This window comes from Canis aureus, chromosome 6 (assembly GCF_053574225.1).
Source record: "Canis aureus isolate CA01 chromosome 6, VMU_Caureus_v.1.0, whole genome shotgun sequence".
Lineage (NCBI taxonomy): Eukaryota > Metazoa > Chordata > Mammalia > Carnivora > Canidae > Canis > Canis aureus.
In genome coordinates, this window is record NC_135616.1 from 69,442,028 (window position 1) to 69,457,779 (window position 15,752).

Genomic DNA, 15,752 nt, shown 5'->3' on the forward strand with positions numbered 1-15,752 from the left:
ATGTTGATTAATAGACATTCAGCTTGGAGATTGCATCACCCGATGCTTCTCAAAAGGTGTTCTCCAGAAGATCTGCACCAAAATGAGGTTTGTTTAAAAAGTAGACTCCTGGGCCTTGCTACAGAAATGTGGTGATAGAATCCCTGGGAGCTGAGATGTGAAGCAGCTTCTGAAAAACTCTCCAGCAATTCTCATATGCAGAGGAATTAGAGGACCTCTGATCTAATTCACAATTTGCAAGTGAGGAAACCCAAGCTCTGAGAAGTTAGGTTCTTGCCTTACACAGCCCAGCATTAACTGGGCCCAATAAATGCAATCCTGACCTTAATAGAGTGGAATTGCATTGAACAGTAGAATCATGGTAGCCCAGTGTGAGAACAGGGACCTTCAGAAGACCCTACAGAAAGGAGATCTAAAAGGTAGAAAACCACTTCGTGGTAGCACCAGGTGTATGGTTGGAGCCTGCCCTTCCAGCCAGCAGCCAGAGGCTACTGAGGAAGCACTGAACATGAAAGAGAGGTAAAAAAGGGAAGGAACCTTGGGGGGGACCCAGAGATTGATTATTCCTCTATTCTAGCCCAGCATCCAGCCATTGGTGTAAGGCGTTGACTCGGCTCCACCTCTAAAATCCAGAGGTTAAGAGAGGAGCTTCAGGTTAGTGTGGGAGCCCTCCTCTGACTGTTGCCAGGAGCCTTGAAGAGAAAGATGAACATTCAGTGAAGAGTCTTCAACACACAATGCAGCATTGCTGTGAAATATTACTTAGATTCAACCACAAAATGATGAATCCCGTTGTAATCCCCTTCTCTCCAGCATTCCTATTCTCTCTCTCTTCCCCAAAAAATGAAAGGAAAAAAAAAAAAAAAAAGGAACATTAGTTAGAGGGGAAAATAGACCATAGTGCTGGAAAAGTTCCCAGCTTTCTGCAAGTGTGTTTTCTCTAACAGGCCGGGGAGGCTCACTACAGAGCAGGTGGCAATTGTGATGTGGTGTCTGGATCATTGTGTGTGTGAAATGAGGAGGCAAGGGACCTCTGAGAAAATTCTACTCCGCAGTTATGCTGGGCCTGGATCCTGAATCCACATGTACCACATATGCCTTCAGAAATGTGAGTTTGGAAGAGTTTAAGGAGTAGTCAGGATAGTTCTCTGAGAAGGACAACATCAGAGGGAGTCAATCTTCACTAATCAGGCCTAGCAACTTCCCCATTTTCCAGTAAGTTTTGAGAACATGAGTAGCTAAGTTATTCCTTCCTGCTTGCTCCTTATCTGAGAGAGGTAAAACCAAATTGATTTACCTCTGGGCATGTTAGAAGTGCAACCCGGGAGGTTCCCAGCTGTGGAGACTGAGAGATCAGAGAATCAGAGATAGAATAAGGAGGGTGGGGGCTGAGGAAGGAGAAGTTCAACCAGGCCAATAAAATGAAAGAAGTGATATGAGCGATATTTATGACACCTGGGAGTTGGAAGACTGTCTCAGGTAGGATATAGCCAAGACTACCAGAGGTGGCCTTGAACTGAGATTGGGGAGGAGGAAGTAGGAGGGAACTGGGCAATCAGACTTAGACGGAGAGAGAACTACTTCCTCTCTGGGTCCTCCATGTTCCACAGGGTGTCTTCTAAAAGGGTGGGAACTGGCAAAGAATTTCTTAGAAGCGACAAGAGCTTGCTTTTCCTGGGAGAAGCTGAAGAAAGGGGGAAGCTAATTAAATGAAAATTGAGGAACTTAGGGCCACACACAGGCTGAGAGTAATCTGGGAGTGATCATCAATCATCATAAACTAGCACTTACTCAGCATCTTCCCCTCAAAGGCCTGGGTTACAGGGCCTGGATGCATTGGAAGTCACTGCTTCCCAGAGACTCCCTGGGAGCCTGAGCAGAAGAAGCTAACTGGGGAGTCAGAACCCCAAAATGCAGATAGCGATGTTACAGTGTGAACCAGCCCAAAGACATCTATCTCTCTGTGAGAATGAACACTTCATGGGTTTATCATTCACTTGTCGGATAATCATGGCGGTAGTGGGGACTTTCTTATTATAAATGTCAGTTTCTCATAGATGTTTTGTTTCTCATGCTAATTGTCCAGTTCTTGAGGCCTGAGACTCTAGGATATTTCTCTCTAGCTCCACATGGCTCCATTCATCCACCTCCTACCAGTGTGTGGCATATTTCCCTGTGGTTTTCATGTGTGAGAAATGCAGAGGAAAATAGTGTTCAATCCCTAACTTCAAGGAGTTTGTGGCATTATATAATATATACATGTATTCAATCAAGTGCCAGGTGTTTAGGAAGAGATGCAGACACCATAGATTCTCAGAATAGATGGAGGGAGGGAAGGTAGGCAAGAAGAACTCAGATCCAAGAATGAAATAAACTTGGACTTAAGACCCAGCTTTGCCACTTACTAACAATGAGGCCTTCTGTGAGTTATTTAAACCTCTCCATAATGGGGGAATAATAGAAACTCAAAGAGGTAAGTGGAGAATTAAATGATATATCACATGTTATGTACTCATTATGGGGTCTACCAGAGATAAGTGCTTGAAATTAGTAGCAAAAGAAAAAAAGAAAAAGGAAATTCATGACATGATGCCAAGTTCACATACTCAGTTCTCCTGATCCTCCACACAAAATGATTTAACAAACAACTATTTCCTCAGGGCATTTTCAAATTCTCTGGGTGAAGTTCACTTGGGTGAGTGGCCAGGAATCTAAAAAGGTCAAGGTTGCCAAGAGCTTGCTTTTGAACTACACTGACCTCAGTTTCCAACCCAGGAGTTCTTTCTCAGCTGGAACCAATAAGGAGCTAAAGCTACTACACATTCCCTCATATGAGTGTGCAAAAGATTTGTGGCCTCCAAAGAAGGTCTGCAAAAAGGCTATTGTTGAAACGCATGAATGTCTTCCAGAGGGCAGTGTCCTAAGCTGATCTCACTTTGCTGTACTTTTTCTTGATAGAGAGAGCTGGCAAATGGTTGAAACTGGGGGACCACAGTGAGTCTCTATGGACTAAGATGGTAGACACCCCCTAGTCTTCCTTCCCTCCAACATGGGCTCCTACTCAGAGATGGTGCTTGGGCCAGCCTTGTGTGTGGTCTCAATGCAAATGAAAGACAAAGAAATGAAGACATGCTTTGTCTTCTTGCCCCTCTCTCCCACCCTTAAGGATACATCTTCTCTTACCTGGTGATAGATGCCCCCATTGAGGTCCTCTATGACAAATTTGCAAAAAAAAAAAAAAATTTAAAAATCACTCGAGCATCCAAATGCTCTGTTCCCAATTTGCCATTAACCCTTTTCCTAAAGCAAAGAATCCAAGCAGAGAACATCAACACACAAAAGCTGTGTTCAATAATTATTTTTATTTATTTTTTAATTTACCAGAGACTTTTATGGTGTTTATTACATGCCAGACACTGATTTCCATAATTTCTTATCTTGGAACATCATCTAATTTTTAAAAAGTTTGAGAAGGACTTTTTTATATACTTTACCTCATTTGATCCTCATTATAAGCCTGAAAGGGAAGTGTTTTTTTAACTCTTACAGATTAAAAAAAATAAGTTTCAAGAAAATGAAGTTATCCATTCGAGACCATTCAGCTTGTAGCAAAGGGAGGACTCATACCAGGTTTTCTGAGTCCAAAACCGGTGCTCTTTCCACTGCACAGGTAAAAGAAAAGAACACTTCCCCTCCTCGAACTACTTGTAATAATAAAGTGGAAGAACTAGAACACATAATATTGACAATATTTTAATCCAGAGTAACATGTAACCAGACTATTATAAGGGGATGTAGAAGCAAGAAATAAATGGAGGATTTTCCAAGGGGATGGGCAAATTGGTCAAGGCTGTTTTTTAATACAGGTGACAGAAACCGAACTGAAACCAGCTTCAGGCAACCAGCTCAAACTGGCTTCATACATGACAGACCCCAATGGCTTGAGCAATGGCTTGCTTTGCTTTGTGTTTTTCTTGGTCAGCTTTATTCTCAGGCAGTGGTGGCCCTACAACTGCAAGCTTACGTTTCACAGATTTAGAAATCTCAGCAGAAAGTCTCTTCTCAGACAACTCCAGCAGAAGACTTGGGCTTGCATCTCACTGTGCTGGATTTGGTCACGTGTTCTCTCTGAACTAATCTCTATGGTCAGGGAGATGTACTACTTGGACTGGCCAGTTCTGATCATGGTTCACCAACGACCCAAGGGACGAGATCAGTCCCACTAAAATCACATGATCTTAGGGGGTGGAGACTGGGAAAAATTGGGGTATTATAACTTAGGCACAAGTTATCTTGGAAGCAGAGTTGGGGGAAGCTCCTGGAGGCATCCCTAGGTAGATGTTTCAGTGGTGAAAGGGACACAGCATGGGGCAGTGAAGAAGCCCCAGGAGAGGGGGTCATGAAGTCCTTGTTGTAGTCCCAGCTCTCGATGTAACTACTGATGTGACTTTGAACAAGTCATTGAGCCTCTCTGAGCCTCAGTTCCTCAAATATAACAGAATAATAATTTAAATAATAGTAATAACAAAACCCTCTGGGTTGCTCTGAGGATCATGATATGATCCAATTGGATGAGATCACAGACATGAAAGCTTTTTGAAATGCTAAGTGAAAAAGATTTATAAATATCAGAGTGTGTTTGAGGCAAGGGACTACCATCAGCAGAGACAGGAGACAGGAATAAGTAGGGTGTGTACAGAGAATTGTAACTAGATTGGACTGCTAGGTCCAAATAGCCAGGGTGATGAATGCATAGTCTCACATACAGTGAGCCCCACATATATCGAGGCTAAAACTTAGTTTCAGTAAGTTGATGTTTCCTTGGAATGGTATTGGGAAGAGGACTTTTTATTATGGCTATAAGTTAGTGCCTATAAAGGAGCTGCAGGTAATTCCAGTTAGGGAGGACTCCCCCAGGCAGGGCCAGCTTTCCCAGGTAGGAGAGGGAAGCTGGCTCCGCCCTTGGCCAGTGTTTAGTTTCTGGGAGGCCCTTTCCTCTGTCTGCCACCAAAGAAATCACAGCAACAGGTGGAAGACAGAGAGTTGGGGAGGGCTGGGCCAAGGTCCCTAGAGGGTAGAAAGCGGGTGTGTGTGAGGAGGATTAGAAAGTAGCAGGTGGAACTCGTACAGTTCCAGCTCTCACGTGTGACCAGCACTGATTAAGGAAAATCACTTTTGTTTACTAACCAGTTCTCTGCGCCCTTCCAAGTTGAGCTCAATTGCCGGCTTACAATTGCAGAATTTTTTTTCAGCCCAGGAGGACCTAGTGAGGGTGCTGGGTGTGGGTGGGAAGGAGAAGGCATTTTTCTTAATGTGTATATAGTGGAAGGAGTGCTGCCCTGGGCACCTGGAGATATGGATTTCTCATCACAGTTGGGGTTCATCCGTTGCACCTCCAACATCCTTAGGATAAACAAAGAACAGTAGGAAGCAGTGCTTGTCCAAGAAACACGGAAGGTGGATGCAGAGGAGATTGTGTCCCTGGCCTAGCTTGAAGACAAACTGGAGAGACTCTTGACCCCAGTGATCCCAGGCTGACTCAAATAAGATTCCAGAGAGAAATAAGAATGAAGATAAATAATTACTTACTTGCTTGGAGCACTTAACAATTCACAGAGGAATTTCAAATAATTTACCTTATTCAATTTTCCCTATGATGCAGGCAGACAGGTTTTATTACAGAAGCAGTTCAGAAAGGTTATGTCACTTGTTCAAGATCTCAACTGATGATACATGAGAGAGTCAGAGTTAACTTCTTCTAACTACCATGTCCAGGGTTCTGTAGCTATATGGTCTGTAACCTTGGGAGGCTGGCACTCTTCTCTAGCCTGGCTGTCCTGGCCGTGGAAAACGTTTTCGGAGTCTTCTGGCTCTACCTACAAGATCTCTGGAATGATTGACAGGGTTCAGGGTAAGAAATCTAAAGGTGTGTGTTGTAATCTTGGATCTTCCCAATCCAAAATTGGTCCCAGTTTTAGCTTTGTCACCTGCCCCAGGGAGGTTGCATCATTACCCACCCAGCCCACCCCCCGCAGAGGCTATGAAGCCTCAGTGGCAGAGTGTTGCAAGTGCTTTGAAAAGACCTCCGTGCTGTTCACAGGTGAGCAAGGCTTCCCAGTTTGTGTTATTCAGATTCTTCTGCCCTTAACTGTGGATGCCCCACTAAGCCCCAAGCCATGGGTGGGGTTGTGTCAGTCTATGATCTGGGCTGCCGCTAGCTCGGTTGCTCTTCGCTCAGAAGCCCTCTTGGGCAGCCTGTTTTCACTGACTGTCCTGGACAAGTTGCCCAGGGGCCCGTTTTGCTGGAAGGATGAGCCTGTGAGGGGAAGAGCAGCTCCACAGGTGAGCAAAAGAGACAGCCAGCTCTGAGCCTTTAAAATGTAAAATGTTCTCTTGGGAGTGTGCAAAGACCTGATTTGTGAGAGATGAAAGTCAGAAGCACCGCTCCTCCAGAATCAAAGCCTCCTTGCTCTCAGGAACAGACAGCAAAGATTCCCTCCGCAAGAAGAGCCAAGCATAACAATGAAGAGTGAGTGGCTTCCACCCTCCCCCAGCCTGGAATGGGGGCCTGGCTGTGTTTGCAAACATCTGCACCTGGGCTGCACCTGCCAGGCGAGGACTGACCTGGAAGCCATGGAGTGCACCTGCTCTTCTGATTTCACCTCGTTTGTGGTGGGGATGGTCCCACTGAATCATGCACATCCCTTCTTCCCTCCCGCTTGTCACTTGTCGGTTGGCTGAGGGACGGGGCAGGGAGAGCAGCTTCCAGTTCCAGCACTTCTCTTCTCTCCCTCTGTGACCTTGGGCAGGTCCCTAGCTTGGCCAGGTTTACTCAACAGTATTGTGGATTCTGATCCTCTGTACTATTCACTCTCAGGAAGCTGTGGGGCTTAATGAGGACAATGGATGGGGCCTTGCTCTGCCCCCAGGAATGAGCAATTTATACTAACTGTTGGCACCTTTGACGGAAAAGCCCAGAGAAGGGGGGGTTAGAATCTGAGCCTTCCACCACACTCCATTCCAATTAAATTATTTTTTCTTCATTAAGAAAATTGAGGCTGGCAAGGGTGATGGCCCACAACTTTCCACCCCATATCTCTATCTATACCAGTATCTTTAAGCACACCCAACCTAGTATCAAAGGATGAAGAATCCCTCTTCTTCAAGGCTCACCAGGATGCTCTTGACTCCACCCTCTCCAACATCTTCAAGACCTTGTCCCATTAGCCATTCTCAACCTCTTCCTCTATGGGTAAACCTTCCTTTCAGCCTGTGCACATGTTCAACATATCTCATCCTATAACAAGAGCAAATTAAAATCTTCCATACAAAGATGGCCACAACCCAGTCTCTTTCTTCTCCCTCTCATCTACTTCCTGAAAGACTTGTCTGTACTCGAAGCATCAATTTCTGTAGCTCCCTCTCTTTCTCAAACTAATTTCAGTCTGGCGGCCCCTTCACTACTTTACTGAAAGTGCTCTTGCCAAAGTCATTAGAAAATATTAATTACCAAACTCAAATCTTTATCATACTTCCTAACTGAAGTAACACATTAAAAATGCCATTTTTCTTAAAATTTTAGATTACCTTAGCTTCTGTGATGGCATACCCATTTGGCCTTCATCACATCCCTCTGATTTGTTACAACTTCATCTCCTGAGTGGAGACCTCTTCTAGTCTCTCATGAAATATAGGTATTCTACAGTTTTATCCTACTCTCTCTTGTCTTCTGACCTTATCCAGTCTGTGTGTCTCAACTACCACATGTAAATCACTATTTATAGCCCAAAACTTTCCCTTCAGCTTCAGATTTGCATAGTCAACAAGTGGGCTAGATTCTTTTACCCAGATGAACCTCTCAACATACCTAATGACAAACTCATCATCTCGTCTCCAAACAGCATTCCTTTGACCATTTTCAATCTCAGTTGCTGGCATTTCCATCCACCCCATTACCAGGCCAGAACCATGGGAATCCCTGTTGCTCCATCCAAATGCCAACAAACTTGAAGTCCTGTTAGTTGTGCCTTCTAAAAGAACCTCTCAAATCTACCCCATCCTCTCTGTCTTTCCTACCCCAGTTCTAGTTCAGGTCATTATCCCTTTTCCATTAACATGAAGCATTCTCCCAACTGATCTCCTTACCTCTAATCTTATTCTTCTCAAATCCATCCTCTATAGAGCCACCAAATTTTTTTAAAAATCCATTTAAACGCAGGTCTGACCGTGGCACTTCCCGAGTTGAAGACTTTTGTTATCTTAAATCTTATCATAACCCCCACCAGTTGCCTGTGGACCTCCGAGACCATTCTCTTATGTACAACTTCAATCTCATTTCCTGATTTTCTGCCTCGTGCTTCTAGAGGTCTTTCCTCCTTCTAACTTCTCTACCTGGAATATTTCCATCATGATGTTAGAACCGAGATGTCAATAATGCCAGAGAGAGTTTGGGGTCAAATTATGCTAGGAAAACTCAAGAGGGTGCCCAAATTCCAGGTTATATATGTTTTTCTCTTCTGCCTTTATTTACCCCTTTAAAACAGAAAAAAAGAGAATTTTTGTTTTCTATGATGTTTGTTTTCTATGATGTTTTCTATGATGATTTCTATGATAGAAAACAAAAATTTTTGTTTTCTATAATTTCTTATCCCATCAGCACCCAGCTGTGTGGCATAGAGGAAAGACTCCATAACAACTTGCCCTTGGGAAGACTATCTCTACAAAGAATCAGTTAACTAACATATGCTGGACTGAGTGGGGCAGGTCTTCAAACTCACAATCATTCTCCTAAAAGAGACCCACTAAAAACTCGTCAGTGACTCTGAGCCGATCTCTATATGATGAGACAAAACAACTCTTGTTGTTAGTGTCTCCTGCCTTTCCTCTGACAACTCAAAAAGTATTGCCTGCCTTTCCTCTGGCTGGGCCCATTCATTCTTTTTCCTCTCCTATCTTTTAAGGCTGAAATGGGCAAGGGCCAGGGATGAAGTTTGGGGTAAAAAAAATCTCTGGAGGAGCTCTTGTAAATGGGAAAGTGGATAAAAGAGGACAAGGGGCGGGGGGGGGGTGTAAATTCGTATGGTCAATGTATTCACTTAACAAAATATTATTGTGTATTTAGTACATATCAGTCATTATCTTATTAGATGTTGGAGATATAATAGTGAACGAAAAAGACAAAATGTTCAAAAATACAAGTAGAAAACTTGAGTTATTCTGAAATAATTTGCTTGTTGATTTTTTTTTTTAAACAGCAGTAACCCAATGGGATGAGACCACATGGTTCATAGTTACATAAAGTTATAATCTGAGGAAATGTCATCTAGAATTCTGGACTTAGTTAGGGTGCCATAATCACCTATACCTGACAGAATGATTATCCTAAGTTGATGCTGAGAATATATGAATCCCTGAATGCTAAACTTACAAGTAAAAAAATGTAAATGTTAGCCCAATTATGAGCCATGAAGACTTTTGTGAAAAATCATAGGCACCTTGAAGAGACCATGTTAAGCTTAAAATTATAATTTGGGGAAGAATATAGTTACGTAAAGAACTTTTCAGAAAAAGAACTAGACTTATGTAATCATGTAAGTTTACAAAATCTAAAAGGGGAAAAAAAATCTCCCTAGAAATAATGGGTCAGACTGATTTTTATACAGATATTTGATTTCTTAGTAAGTCCTTTCATTTGAAAGAGGATATTGGTGGGGGTGCCTGAGTGGCTCAGTTGATTAGGCATTGGACTCTTGAGTTTGGCTCAGGTCATGATCTCAGAGTTGCGAGATCAAGCCCCTCCTCAGGTTCCACACTCAGTGGGGAGTCTGTTTGAGATTCTTTCCCCTTCCCTCTGCTTGTGTGCACTCTCTATCTCTCTTTCTCAAATAAGTAAAGAAATTTTAAAAAGAGAGAGAGAGAGAAAGAGAAAGAGAAAGGATATTGGTGTCAGGTATGCTCAGACCAATTCAAGGAGTTCTTTTTACTCCCCTGGTTGCCAGGAGACCCAGTTCCTTGGACGCTAGTGTGGGTCAGCAAACATTCAGGCTGTGGAAATACTGATACAGACAAAACACATTATCTTTTATCAGATCCAAGAGAAACCTGCTAGGATGCAGTACCAGGATGACTAAAAGGCATCTCCATAGCAAGTATAAAGGGATGGACAAACTCTGGGCAGAGAGAGTTATGCATGAGAGAGCCTGCAAGAATTTTTCATGGACCCAAAGCCATAAAAAACTAAAGCTTCCATGTGATTCTGATTTAGAAGCTCTTGTGCAGGGTTGACAGCAACTGGGATTCATATGCTATATTCATAACCATGGATCAGCAGCCCAGTGAGATGTCCTGTACCGTTATTCCTGATTAGAAAAATTGCTTTGAATTCCCATCTGCCAGGGGACTGCAGAATAAGGTAGGAGTAGCTAAGTGAAATTTTCTCTGGGGAACACACAATGAGACAATGTGTGTCTAAACCACACTGGATTCTAAACAACAATGGATTCCATTGCTTCTCTAGAAGCCACTTAGATTTTCACTGTTGGTAGATCTAATCATTGCTGAAGAGAAAGAAGAGGTGAATCTGTCAGTCAGCTGAGAATAAGACAGACTAGCAATGCTCAGACTAGAGAAACTGCAGTGGGTGTTAGAAGCTGGAAGTGATGAGGGTTTGACTGTACAAATTGAAGGCATATCCCTGGCAAGTGCAGTGCCTGAGCATGAAATTGGCATGCACTCAAGGTCAAGGTCAGGTCAGGCACTCTTAGAAGCACCATCTATATAAATTCTGACCAGGTGTCTTACCTCATGTCCAGACCTAGAAACTCAAGGAGAGGGAAAGATTCTCAGTACAAGGAGAAACTAGCTTCCTATGTTCCATGGTTTCAGTATGCCCTGGAAAACTCCAAAAAGCCATTGGAGTAGCCCTCTATTTTTTAGTGTGTGATAGACTTATTTTTCCTTTGACCAATCTTCTATCTCTTATATTTTGCTCCTGAAATGATCTTTCTAAAATATACATTTAATTGTATATTCTTCTCTGAAGCCTTTCAATGGCTTCTTTTAGCTTTCAGATAAATTCCTCACTCAACTAAACCTATACCATCGTTTGTGATTTGCCTCCTGTCTTCCTCTTTAGCTTTCCTTCTACTTCTCTTCCGGCTATATTGAAACACATTCAATTCCCTGAATGGAACATGCAGAACTGGGGCCTCCATACCTTTGTGTATGCCGTTCTCTTTTTCCTCTTCCAAATGCAAAAATCAGCTTAAGCGTCCCTCTTCACTCTCCAGGTTGATGAGTGCCCTATACCCACAATGCTGTAAGTTACCTGCCCTTCGCACTAGTCACATGCGAATCTACTTGTTGGTTACCATTCTGTCTCCTAGAGTGCTCAGGATGGTGCCTGTCATACAGTAGGCATTCTACAAATGTCTCACAGCAGTTTTGTCTGAGGAATGGAGAGGAAAGAAAGGAACTGCACGTGTAGGAAGAATGGTCTTCATGAGGAAGAAGGAACGAAGACATTGAGAATATTTTGCTTTAAGTTGAGGGCTGAGGTCTAAATCAGCAATGGACTGATGCTCACAGTCCTCTACTCTATTGGCCCTTGGGTCCCCTCAGTCAGAGCTGTTCACACCACCCAAAGTCACCTCCTCCTTGCCCAGTGTTCCATTTTACTTTGCCCTTTTGAAGGAGAGCATTGGGTTTGCTCTGTTCGGAGCTGCCTTCTAAACTAAGAGTGAAGCCCTGTCACTTCTTCTCCAACTTTTCTGTACATCCTACCCTGCCCCTGCTTCCATACACCTGTTCATTTCTCTGTGATCAAGTTTTAAAATGCCTCAGTAAAATATCTTCCAACCTGAGCTGATCCTTCTGCTAATACAAAGTGGCGGCTTTTAAATAGGGTAGACTTCAATTGTCACTTTCAATCATAGGCTCTGCTAAGGGAGACTTAGAAAGACTTAATTGTCCTAAAGAAAACAAACAGAGGCCCTCTGCTATGGAATAGCATGCCGACAGATAGACAGATAGGAGAGAGGACAGACGCTGGCATGCCCAAGATCTTTCCTGTGATCCACCAGTGCTGCTCCAGCATTCACAGACCAGGTCCCCGCGAGTGAAACTGACAACTCGACATGTCCCTTATCCTTTCCAATTAGCATCCAGCTCCTGTTCTTTCCCTCTTGCTGTCTGCCTCCCTCTGTGCATCTGGCCCTTAAAAAGAAACAAGGTCTCTGCTGCTATTCCCCACCCAACCCTCCCTCTTCATGTAAGCTGACCCCAGACCATTAAAACTTAGAATGTGGCAGCTGAAAATAGAGAGACTAGTCCATGAGAAATCTAGTCCAGCATCCTTCTTGTACAGGTGTTAGGGAAGCTCAGCCAGGGACAGCCATGTGTAAATGTCATACAGGTGACCCCAGATATCCTCCCAATTCCTGGTCCAGTTCTCCTCTGCTACAACAGGGCTTCTCAATGTATTACACAATAGAATCACCTGGGGATCTTAAGAAAAAAAAATAATAAAACTTTGAGGGCATCTGGGTAGCTCAGTTGATTAAACACCTGACTGACTCAGGGTTGTGAGATCCAGCCCTGCATTGGGCTTCACACTAGGTGTGGAGCCTGCTTAAGATTCTCTCTCTTTCTCCCTCTGCCCCTTCACTCTAAAAAAATAAATTAATAAGTAAAAAACAAAATGAAAAATCTTTCCCCAGATCCCACCTGCAGAGTTTTCATTTCATTGGACTTTGGAGGGATGCAAGCATTAATGTATTTTAGGAACTCCCTCTGTGAGGCTAATGTGGAGCTAGAGGTCAGAATCACTGCAGTGCCATGTTGCTTCTCAGCCTCTTTCCTAGCCTCTGTCCAAACTCATTGGATCTATGCATGGGATGGGATTGGGAGGGATAATTAGGAAGAAGAAGGCTGGGTTGCTGTATATTAAAAGATAGAAAACTCAGGTAAGAACCTACATGGGCCAGGCCAGAAATCCCCAACTAGTGATTGCTTAATTCCTTCTAAAGAAGGAATTTTCCATTTTGTTCAAACCCAAAAATGCTATCAAGCATTTTTACTAACCATGGGGCCATGCACTAGGTGTCATTAGTTTGTATGGGGTGTTGTGAAAGCACAAAGGGGACTGGCCCTTGATTTCTGGGGCAACAGATAACACAAGAGATACATGCAAAACGCTTAAAGCCTTTACAAAGAAACATGCTTCCAGAAGCTTGCACATATACCCACCTCTGGGCTGTGAACACAGCTATCCCAGGGGCCATAAGTTATTGGTCTCTTAGAGCAAGTGTGTCCTGCTCACAGTAGGGCATTCCATAAATATTTGATGTGTGGACTGAAATGCTGAGCCCGAAGGTGAGGAAGGCACCAGAAATAAAAATGGCTTCATAGGACAAGGAAGTAATGAATTAAGCCACCTACAAGGTCGGACACTTTGGAGGGCAGCTGGCCATGTGTCCTAAAGCTGACTTCCCCACACCTGGTTGATCACAAGACTCAAAAGAGGATTTTAAAAATACAGATTTTTTTGTCTCATCTAGACCTACTGAATCAGTCTCCAAGAATGGTACCTAGGGATCTGCATTCTTTTATGAGCATCCCAGGCAATTCTGATGATTAGTCGGGTTTGGTCATTTCTGCTTGAGGGAACCTTAAACCTGAACTTGATTCACTGCATGGCAAAGTGATGTTAAGTCCTGCTTGGGGTCAGACTGACTTAAGGAATTGATTTCAGTCATGATGTGACAACTTGCTAGCTATCCTCCTTGAGCAAGTCACCCTACCTCTCTGAGCCTGCTCTGTCATTTGTAAAACCCACTAAGGGCAGCCAGCCCTCATGTGGGTAAAACGTTCAGCAAGATCCCATGCGAAAAGCAAGCCCTCAATAACTGGAAGCTGTTACCATCTCAGCATCCCTGCTGAATTAAAGAAGAGAGAGGAGTAGCCTGGTCCTCAGAGGCCTGACATCTAGGGAAGGGGAGGCTGGCTGCTTCCCTCTCCAGTCCCCGCCGGTCAGTTCAGGCAAAGTAACTGGGTTATGGGGAAGGATGTGAGGACTTTTATTTTATGCCATATCGCCCAGTATCCAAGGAGCAAAGTCAAGGGCTGCCATGAGTTCTTGGAACTCACTGGACTTTATTCCTGGGTCCTTCATTATGATTGGCAAGACCTAGGATCTCACTGGGTTTCAATGTTCTCTTTACAAAATAGGGATGATAATGTCCTATGTCACCGAGAGGCCGGGAAGATCAAAACACACCAAACCACAGTCTACCCTGTTTATGCTAGTAGCCAGTGAATAGTGTGATGATCAGGACCATGCTAAAGCAGCATCTGGGCATAATCTAACCCTGGTAAGGGCATTAAGTTTTATTTTATACCCATTTTACAGTTAGAAAAGTAAGGCTTGATAAAGACAAGTAGCTCCAAGTCCCCCAGCTGGTAGAGGGTGGAGCCGACAATCAAACCAGGCCAGTAGGACTTCCCACTATAAACCCATAGCCACAACAGGGCCGTGCGTGGCTACCATCTGTGCTCCTTACCTGTTGTCTAAGTCAATTCTCTCATTGGCCAAAATGTCTAAATAACCTTTCCCTCTGGGTGTCTGGCTGGGTGTCATATTTGAACCTAGTTTTTGACTCTGAGACCTGAGTCTTTCCATTATCCCCCTGCTTTCTACCATGGCAGGACCTCAAAACCAAACATGGTTGATAAAGGAGAGCTTACTACATCTGACTGTAGTTTTAAGAATCTGTTCATCATAAAAATCAAACTTGCTGAATGTAGCTTTGTACATTCAGTAAAAAATAAAACGAGCCAGCTGTTTTGATTTGCCAGGGTAGTTTATGGTAGATGGACCTCTATTTAGGAAAACCTGGCATAAAAAAAAAAAATCCACAGTGACAAAACGGAGATATTAAAGGTGACTATTCAGACACTGTAAAAGGATTTGTTTTAGCGTGCTTCTCAGCTTCTCTTTTCTAAACTTGTTTCTTTTTCTCTAAGTATTTGGCAAGTGATTGGGGAGGGGGACGAGGGAAGCAGAAAAAGTTCACATGTTAAAGGAAGAGCAACCCAGAATGTCTGTAAATGAGTCACTGGAAACACAGGATCACGTTTACCCAAAGAAATGATTATCTACAACTTGTCAGGAACACGACAGTTGCACAAAGAGAAGTACACCTGAAGCTTCTTGATGTTTAATCGAAGGTTACAACTCAGACTCAAAGGGCTGGATTTGTGCCTAGTGAGTGAAAACCGGCACGAGATGTGAGTCAGTCGACATCCCTCTCGTGCTGAATGCTACCGTCGGAGTCCCAGTCTGGCTCTCCCGGTCCAGAGATCTGTTTCACAGGAACCTGAAAACCTGCCAAATCCGTCACCCGTGATGAGCAGGTGAGCTGAGGAGTCCCCTGATTTATGTCAAACCATCCTAGGGGCAGAGCTGCCTTGCAAAGGACTGTCAGAACCGATCAATGAATAAACGAAGTCACTGACCAGGGGGACAGCTCACTCTCTTCTTTTTTAAGGGATTTTGTAATGAGAGAAATCACGAAGATTCATTTCGGGGCATGACAATTTTAGCATAAAACCCTTTTTCTGTACTTTTCTTGGGGCTTGGGAGGAGAGAAAAGGGAAAGCTGTAAGGCAAGGGATTTTTTTCCAAGGGAAAATCTATTCACCCAACTGAGGGGAGGGGGGTGAGTTTGAGATGCTGCTCAGGGACTTTTTGAAGT

At 43.6% G+C, this 15,752-nt stretch overlaps 1 long non-coding RNA gene across 3 annotated transcripts in view; it reads left to right on the forward strand.

Moving 5' to 3' along the window:
- Positions 1-1,021: 1,021 nt before the first annotated feature.
- The window catches only part of LOC144316325 (uncharacterized), a 53,353-nt gene continuing 38,622 nt past the window's right edge, over positions 1,022-15,752 (forward strand). For all 3 annotated transcript variants that reach the window (XR_013382214.1, XR_013382215.1, XR_013382216.1), the window contains exon 1: positions 1,022-1,108. This is a non-coding gene — a long non-coding RNA (uncharacterized LOC144316325). The remainder of the gene's footprint in view (positions 1,109-15,752) is intronic.